Consider the following 7,238-nt stretch of genomic DNA (forward strand, 5'->3'; position numbering starts at 1 on the left):
TGACGTTCGAAACCCTCAGTGTGTTGTCCCTGGAGGTGGCGCCCGTGGGAGGTGATTAGGGTTAGGTGAGGTCTCCAGGGTGGGGACTGTGACAGAATCAGTGCCCTTATCAGAGCCTGCAGACTGGCGCCCTCTCTCTCTCTCTCTCTCTGCCAGGTGAGAACACAGTCTGAAGGCTGCCATCAGGAAGCGGGCCCCCATCAGATGTCCGCCAGCACCCTGACCTTGGACTTCCCGGCCTCTGGGACTGAGAGGAGTAGATGTTTGTTGCATAAGCCACTCAGTCTGTGGTGTTTCACGGGAGCAGGGCCCGAAAAGTCAAGGCGCTCAGTGTGAAGGCGTTTTGTAAACTTAGGAGATACGGAGCCCAATGCTCGTGACTCATGGCTGGGAGTTTGGGTCCCTTCCAGCTTGTAAATCGTATCCCATAAACACGCCTGTGCAGATGGGTTTCAGGTCATTGCTGAGGTCCGTTCCCCGCAGCACCGATCGCCGGGACAGGCAGTGCGATCTCGTTCATGGTTTTTGTTTTGGCCCGTATTTTATGGCTCTGCTTCCCTGTGTTATCTCAGCCCGTGTCACGCTGAAGTTCTTCAAACTGGTTTGTCTTGCTTTCTTTACAAAAGTTGTCTGAGGAGAAAGGATAAAACTTGTGTCTTCCTTCCTTTTTTCCTTCCTCCTTCCCTTTCCTTTTTTCTTTCTTTTTTTCTTTCTCTCTTTCTATTCTTTCATTCTCCCTCCCTCCCTCCCTCCTTCCTTTCTTTCTTTCTCCCTCCCTCCTTCTTTCTTTCTTTCTTCCTTCCTTTCTTTCTCCTTCCCTCCCTCCTTCCCTCTTTCTTTCTTCCTCCCTCCCTCCTCCCCTCCCTTCCTCCTTTCTTTCTTTCTTTCTTTCTTTCTTTCTTTCTTTCTTTCTCCCTCCATCCCTCCCTCTCTTTCTTTCTCCCTCCCTTTCTTTCTTTCCCTCTTTCTTTCTTCCTTTCTCCCTCCCTCCCTCCTTCCCTCTTTTCCTCCCTTCTTCCTTCCTTTCTTTCTCTCCCTGTAACATAAGTTCACAGAATGAGAGCTGAATGCTCTGATTTGGACGAGCCCCCTCTCACAGCATGACGCACAAATATTGGGATGACCATACGCAGTACTCACAATGCTGGGAGGCTTCTGCAGAGCAGTGGGGCCCTGGCTGTGTCACATGAAGTGAATGACTCAGCTCTCGTAAGCGGGCCTCCTCATCTGGAAAACAGAAGGAAACACCGACTTCTCGCCATTGGTGTTTCAAGGAGCTCGTAAGTGGGATATTTTATAAAGTCCTTAGCCTGTTATTTGGCCCATAGCAAGACCTCCGTAAGTATTTGTTGAGCTTTTAGACTGAAGACTATTGAATCAGCATTTTCTAGAGCTGATGTCATCGGGCAGCAAATGGCTCGGCTTGTTATTAGTCTCATGATCACATCATCGCCGCCCTCACCACACTCAGTCTTGCCTTTCTCTCCCTCTAGATGTTTCCGTGTGGCCACGTGAAGCCTCAGTGAGGATCCTGGGATGGTCCATTGGAGCGAGTCATCTTCCAAGTCCTGACATCCTGTGGGACGCCTTCCTTAGAAAGTTCCTAGCACTGGTGTTACAGTCTAGCTCATAAGGGCCCAGAGAGAGCAATACAGGAGCTGTTGGGGGCAAAGCCAAAGGTTAGGTAACTTTGCGCCCACCCCTTCTCTGCTAACGCGGCTTCTAGGCGGATGTAGTGAAGCCGCGAGCTGACAGTGTGGACCCTGCTCCACCTGCCTCATCAGAACGCGGGAGCTGTGTGGCCCGTCCATCCTCCCCGTGTCAGTTGACGCCCATCCAGGAAGGGAAGCGGATGGGATGGAGGAGCAGAGGGCAACCCGGCCCAAGGGTGCATTGCCGGAAACTTCTCTGTAACCGAAAACACGCAAGAATTTTCATCAGTTCTTTGGCTGTGGAAATTGAAAGCATCCTTCTTAAGTGACACAGAATTAAGCTCAGGCATTTAAAAAGTGACAACTTGATGGGGCACCTGGGTGCCATCTTGACTTGATTTCTGCTCAGGTCACGATCTCACCATCTGTGGGTTCAAGCCCCGCATCAGGCTCTGTGCTGACAGCTCGGAGCCTGGAGCCTGCTTTGGATTTTGTGTCTCCCTCTCTCTCTGCCCCTCCCCTGCTCATGCTCTGTCTCTCTCTCTCTCTCTTAAAAATAAACAATAAAAAATATATTTTTTTAAAGTGACAACTTGAGAGTAAATACACTGAAATAAATCAAGATTGTGTGATTATTTTATGGTCAATTTCTTATTTTCCCCTCAAATTAAAAACATGGTGTTTACTGTAATAGTTTATTTTAAAGTTTATTTTGGGAGAGAAAATGAGAGAGAGAATCCCAGGCAGGCTCTATGCTGTCAGCACAGAGCCCGACATGGGGCTCAATCCTATGACTGTGAGATCATGACCTGAGATGAAATCAAGAGTCAGGAGCTTAATTTACTGACAACCAGGCATGCCCCCAAATGTAATATTTCAAAAGCAAAATCATGGGGTCTCTTGGGTGGCTCAGTTGGTTGGGCATCCGAATTCACCTCGGGTCATAATCTCGCGGTTCGTGGGTTCAAGCCCTGCGTCAGGCTCCGTGCTGACAGCTCGGAGCCTGGAGCCTGCTTCAGATTCTGGGTCTCCCTCTCTCTCTGCCCCTCCCCCGCTGGTGCTCTGTTTCTCTCTCTCAAAAATAAAAACAAACACTAAAAAATTACTTTTTAAAAAGGGTAAAATAACAGAGGCCACATAGATGCAGGAAGAACATTTCTACCATAGAGGAATTGATACAGGAAATCAACAGGCCCACCTGGGGCTCTGGCCCACCTTCACACACCTCGGGCTCCTGTCCTCATCCCGGACTCTGTCTCTGTGGTGACCACGCACAGCTCTGCTCGGAAGAGTCCAGCACCTGAGTTGGTCCGGGAGCCCTCCCAGGGGCTGCAGACCCCTGTCAAGCAGGTGCCCCCCCCCACCCCCCACCCCCCCACCGCACTGAAGCCTTCATCCCTGTGCATCGTCCAGAGCCTCCGCCGGGCCAGCCCTGGCCCCACTGGGAAGCCTGCCCTGTGTCAGACATTGTCAGACACACCCACGCGGCACCCCTCCCAGCTGACAAGCAGCCTGCGAGCTGTCTCTCCTCGCCTGAGGACAGCAGAGCCCTTTCACTTTCCCTCTGGAGCCACCCGCACCTGGGCTGCTGGGCTCAGCCTGCTCCCTGGAGTGTAGCCCACGCGTCCGTATCTCTGTCCTGCCGACCAGCCGACCTGCCCAAAACCTGGGTGGGCAGGTCAGAGCTGCACCGATCCCAAGGTTAAGGTTCACTCCTGGCCCCCCGCCCCCGCCATCCAGCCGTCCAGTACTAAAGGTAACGGCCCGCCTGGCTCCCCACATATATTTCTCAGAGGTGACATCCTGTAGGAAGGAGGGAGGAAGGAGAATCCCGGAGCTTGACCTTGTCCACTCACAGACCTGCATTTCCCCCCAGCTTAGCGACCCACAGCCATCGGCACCCCTTGGACCTTGTCATGACCTCTACTACTGGACCTTGGAAACCTGAAACCATCAGATTTGTACCAATGGTATGAAGTCCCTTTGTGCTCTCCTCCTAGGTTCCTGTCCCCGCTTAGGGGGGGTCTTCAGTTCTTCTGCCCCCCTACCCTTCCCCCCCATATTCTCAGTCCTCTCTGCCTTTGCCTCCCCCCATGTTGTCATCTCCCACTTTTTGGTGCCTCGACACCCTCCCTCCCCTGAATCCTGAACTCCCTGGACCACACCCCCCTGGTGTGTGCTCACATCTGGACAAGGGTACCGTCTGTGTCCCCCACTGTCCCCACTCCCAGCCCCAAGCAACAGAACCTGGCGTACGCACGGCCCACAGATGGCACTCCGGGGGCCTCAGCCCCTGTCCCCGGTAGCTCTTCCGTCAGAGCCCTGGTCCCATTTCCTGTCCCTGTTGGGGACCAGCTCCCTCCCATGTCTCCGCAGCAGCCACTACCAGACTTGGCCATGTTTTCCAAGCCTACCAACCTCCACTGTCCCCATTATCCCAAGCAGGCTCCGTGCTGTCAGCACAGAGCCCAAAGTGGGCTCAAGCCCACGAACCACGAGATCATGACCTGAGCTAAAAATCAAGAGTGGGATGCTTAACCGACTGAGCCACCCAGGCACCCCTCCCCTGCTACTGGACAAGACAACAAAGGCCATCGCACGGGATGGCAGACCCTGGGCTCTCCCTCTGTCTACCCCGGCTCCCGTTTCGGAGCAAAAGGCTCAGCCGGGACCCCTGCTTTCCCAGGGACACTTTTCTCTCTCTCTTATTAGCCTTAATATCTAAGCTCCTCTTGTCTACTGTCTTCCTTATCCGACTAGAAGTGCTCTGATGTCTCTCCCCTTTGTTAACAAGCAAAGGTACCTGTGGTACCCGCCCCGTTTCTCTCTTCCCGTCTTCCACCAACCCTCCAGGAGGACCGTCCGCACCTCCTCTTGTGCCCGTGGCCCCAGCGCTGCTCTAGAACCGCTCAGTCAGAAGCCACCTAGGGGTCTCCCCTCACGCAGGCAGCTTGGAACGTGCCCTGCTCGGATGCAGTCTGGATTTTAACTGGAGCTCACTCCTCATTATCACCGAGGATATATGCCCATCTTGTCCACCAGCCTATCTGGGGGCCGCTCAGAGGGGCTGAGAAGCGGAGGTCCTGAAGGAGATGTCGAGAGGTCGAGACAGGGAGAAATAGGAATGTGCCCTGGCCTCCTTCTTGAACTTGTTCCCCCCCCCCCATCCTTGGTTTCCCCAAAGTCATTTCTTCTGGACTGTCTCTGCTCCTTTCTTCTCAGGCTCCCTGACCGGATCCTGCCGTTCAAGGCCTCCTAGCCCTCCGTGCAGGGAACAGCGGTCCCGACGGGCACTGTAGAGTCAGAGCTCCAACCGCAGCCCCCACCCGTCTGAGCGGTGAGGGAACCACTCTGAGACTGCTCCTGTCTCAGGAAAACGGAGATAATAATACCCATTGCACCAGATTACGGTAAGCAAATGAAGTAATGGTTAAAAAAAAAAAAAAAAGGCTTAGTGCAGAATGTGGTGTCTCAGGAAACAGTGGTGACGGTAATAATGACCCTAATGTCCCTAAATGATCTCATGCACCCTCAACATTGCAGCTCCTACCCATGGTCTGATGGCTCCCAAGTGTGTATCTTTTGTGCTGACGTCTCCTCTGTGTTCCGGGCCGGTAGCAACGTTTATAAAACAGCGCTCATCACTTTCCTCCTCAAAATTGTTCCTCGTCCCACCTTGCCATTCACGTGAATTGTACCAAAGTCCACCCAGTTCGTGGCCAGGTCGGGGAGCAAGGAAAGCGAAACAAAACAGGATAAGGAAACCAAAACAAAACAAAACAACAAGACAAGACAAACCAAACGACAAATAGGAAGCAAATTTAGTTCACTCATTGAAGAACTGGTCGAAATAGGCACAAAAGACGGTTTAGGGGCAACTGGGGGAATTTTCCTGCGGACGAGGTGCTAGATTATATGTAGGAATTATTGTCAATTGTCTCGTATATGCTGGTTGTAGTAGAGTGGTCATACAGGAGGCTGTCCTCGTCCCTGGAAGATGCAGGCTGGGGGCGCCTCGGGGGCTCATTCGTTTACGCGACTGACTCTTGATCTTGGCTCCAGTCATGATCTCACAGTTTGTGATATCGAGCCTTACACTGGGCTCTGGGCTGATAGGGTGGAGCCTGCTTGGGATTTGTCCCTCTCCCTCTCTCTCTGCCCCTCCCCCGATCGTGCTTGGTCTTACTCTCAAAATAAATAAATACTAAAAAATAATAATAAAAAGATACAGGCTGAAGTGTTTGGGGATGAAATATTTCGATGTCTGCAAATCTACTTTCAAATGGGTCAGAAAAAATGTGCACACACACACACACACACACGTATGTATTCTCACACACATACAGAAATGCGAAAAGCAAATGGGCCAAATCGTCATAAACTGTGGAATCCGAGCGGTGAATGCACGGGCATTCATTATCGTAAGTTCAACTTTTGCTGTGCGCTTGAACTTTTCCATAATTAAGAGTTGGGGTAAAAAGCAGAATAAAGCTGTCTGAAGTGAAAGCCTGTGCTGGGGCTGGAATAGGTCCCCAGGGGACCGAGACATTTCTTCTTCATTAAACATACTGTAGTTTTCACCTAGCAGCTAAAGAGCAGACTTGTATTTATGTCTTGCTGACCTATCTGATCTAAACCTTCGTTTTCTTTCTCGCCCCTCATGCTGTTCCGTAACTCTGCCGGTCCCCGTCTACACAGGGGCGAAGGGCTTGGGTTTCAACCCCGTAAAAGGATTTCACTTTGTGTGTGGCTTGACCGCACTGCCCAGCTTTGTGTTACAGGCATTTTTTTTTTTTTTAACTTGTCTTTATCCAAATCATTGGGAGGAAAGATGAGATGAAGGTCAGGTTTGGGGATAAAGTCCCTTGCCATAGTCCAGAATTATCCTGAGAAGCTGAGAAGAATCTGTTAAATTGTATTACTGCCCAGTGCCTCTCTGTCTCTGCCTCTCTCTCTCTCTCCCTCCTCTTTCTCTCTCTCTTGCTGTCTGTCTCTCTCTCTCTGTCCCTTCTTTCCCCACCCCTCCCTTTCTTCAGAATTGCAAGAATATAGCTTATTTTCAGGCTCGGAGCACCAATAGAGTGTCCTAGCATTCCTTCAAGATCCCCCACAGAAGTTCACCGTTGTCATTTACAAGGTCCTCGCCTCTTGGATGCGGGCGAGGACGCGTGCACTGACCTGGTGCCCTTCTGTTAGGGGTCACAGATTCAAAGGTCAGGGAAGCCAGGTAGGGTGGCGGAGAGAGGGAGGTGCCCAGCTGAAGTCGGCAGCCTGCTCAGAACCTGCCAGCCCAAAATAAGGTCCTCTGCGGCCACGTTTTCTAACAGCAGACACACCAGAATTGCGAGGGTTTGTTCTTCTTAAGGAAAAATATGCAGATTTTAAAATTTTTGATTCCCACTTTTTTTTAATGTTTATTCATTCTTGAGAGAGAGAGAGAGAGAGAGAACGCGCGCGCGCGAGCACGCGCATGAGCGGGGGAGGGGCAGAGAGAAGGGGACAGAAGATCTGAAGCAGGCTCTGAGCTGACAGCAGCGAGCCAGATGCGGGGCGCGAACTCACGAACCGTGAGAACATGACCTGAGC

General features: G+C 51.8%; 1 long non-coding RNA gene across 1 annotated transcript; it reads left to right on the forward strand.

Annotated features, from left to right (window-relative positions):
- Window positions 1–3,089: 3,089 nt before the first annotated feature.
- On the forward strand, window positions 3,090–6,370 carry LOC131508437 (uncharacterized). The gene is made up of 3 exons (XR_009260015.1): window positions 3,090–3,408; window positions 3,534–3,622; window positions 4,875–6,370. It is a non-coding gene; the product is annotated as an uncharacterized LOC131508437 (long non-coding RNA).
- The last annotated feature ends 868 nt before the right edge of the window (window positions 6,371–7,238 follow it).

This window comes from Neofelis nebulosa, chromosome 4, assembly GCF_028018385.1.
Source record: "Neofelis nebulosa isolate mNeoNeb1 chromosome 4, mNeoNeb1.pri, whole genome shotgun sequence".
NCBI classification, from domain to species: Eukaryota; Metazoa; Chordata; class Mammalia; order Carnivora; family Felidae; genus Neofelis; species Neofelis nebulosa.